General features: G+C 47.8%; 1 protein-coding gene across 7 annotated transcripts in view; it reads right to left on the reverse strand.

Annotated features, from left to right (window-relative positions):
• The window catches only part of KIF1B (kinesin family member 1B), a 161341-nt gene that overhangs the window by 12893 nt on the left and 146503 nt on the right, over positions 1–1945 (reverse strand). The gene's annotated exons all lie outside the window — the stretch shown is intronic.

The raw sequence follows: 1945 nt of genomic DNA on the forward strand, positions 1-1945 counted from the left end.
GGAACCCCAAAAGAAAAACCCCACCAAAAAAAAAAAAAAAAAAAAAAAGATGATGAAATAAGTGGATAAAAAAGCCATTCTGGGGACTAGCAGGTGGCGTGGTGGTTAAGGCACTGGATGCTCCCACATGGCTGACCACAGTTCAAGTCCTGGATCTGGTGGCTTGCTTTCTCACTTTCCTCTCTCTCTCTGGTCAAATTAAAATGAATGAATGGGGACCAGTGGTTAGCATAATAGCTATGTCACTGGATTCCGATGTAGTCAACCTCAGTTCAAGTTTTGGACCCGGCGGATTAAACTCACGCCGGGCACGTGTGCATGCATGCCCAAGGTCCCGAGAGGAGAATGGAGGAGAAGGGATTGCGGCATGGCCATCCCCCTTGGGGGGGTGATTTCTCACTTTCTGTCTCTGTCTCTCTCTGTCTGTCTGGCGAGCGTACACACCCTATAGCAAAAACCTCTTAAAAAAAAAAAAACTCATTTTTGTGTTTCCTTTTAAGCCAGTTGCTCAGAAACTGTACACCTGGGAGTCATTCTCAATAATCCTTTGCCTTCTCCTGCTACCTCTAGTCATGTTTCCCTTCCTCATCTCCCATGAAAAGCCTTCCTCATTTCTCATTAGATTACTAAAATAGAGAGTTATCTCTTGCTCAGTTTCTCACCACAAATCTATCTTCTTTATTGCAGCCAGAGAAATCTTTCTATACCACATTAATACCTATGTAGTTCCACATCACTCTGAGGACGCACTCTAAGTATTTCAGTGTGGCACCTGAGACCTTTCACTCCATCTCCTGTCCCACTGCCGCATGGACACCCTCTGACTGATTAAGAAGAGCATTGCGGGCTCCCTCCTGTGCATCCTTATGAGGTCAGTTCAGTTCACAAGTGCCCTTCCATGAAGACCTCTCTCTGGCCCCTGCAGAACCCAGATACACACCTCTATTATATGCTTGTCCCGCTCTAGTCTGCCGCCTTGTTAAGGGTAGGAATTGGGTCTCATTTGTCCATATTCACAGTGTTAGCACAGGCCTTGAAGCAGAGCCCCTCAAAGAAAGGTACTGAAAATAGACTAGTGCGCAAGAATGAGTCCCAAGAGCCTCAGGGGAAACAGCAGCGAGGAAGGGATTCGCACCTTGGTAGCCAGCTCCTTCTCCCTGTCCACCAGGCTTTCGATGTCTGCTGAGTCATAGCCACTGCTCTCGCTGGGTGTGATGGCACTTTCGAAGGTGGTGGTTGAGATCTGAGAGGAGATGCTGGTGGAAGTGCTGAGGGTCCCACTGCTGAGGCTGGGTGATAACGAGTCACTCAGGGATTTGGGGATGCTGTCACCAAGTCTCTCACGAAGCAGCAAGAAATGACGGGTTTTCTCCACCTAGGAAGATCAACACTATTTCCTCAGGAAACACAAAGCTCATCAAGACTTTCTCTTTTTTATAAGAGAGGTTTTTGCTATAGGATGGGCATGCTGACCGGAGAGACAGAGAGACAGAAAGTGAGAAATCACCCCTCAGGGGGGATGGCCACGCCCCAATCCCTCCTTCTTCATTCTCCTCTTGGGATATTGGACACGCATGCACATGCTCCCAGTGAAAGCTTGAAGCTGTCAGGTCTGGGAATCGAACCGTGGTCTACTACATGTGAGTCCAGCAACATAACCACTGCACCATCTGCTGGTCCCAACTCATCAAGATTTTCTTCCTCTAAATTTTTAAAATTGATTTAACTTTATGTGTTTATTTATTTCTTTTAATTTGACCAGAAAGGGACAGAGTGAGAGAGAGAGAGAGAAAACAAGCCACCAGGTCTGGGACTTGAATCACAGTCGGCCATGTGGGAGTTCAGCACCCTTAACCACCACACCATCTGCTAGGCCCCCAACTCATCAAGATCTTTATAAGCGGGCAGGCAGGTGGCATGGTGGGTGGGGCACTGGACTCCCCCA

This window comes from Tupaia chinensis, unplaced genomic scaffold (assembly GCF_000334495.1).
Source record: "Tupaia chinensis unplaced genomic scaffold, TupChi_1.0 Scaffold000146_1, whole genome shotgun sequence".
Taxonomy (NCBI): Eukaryota; Metazoa; Chordata; class Mammalia; order Scandentia; family Tupaiidae; genus Tupaia; species Tupaia belangeri.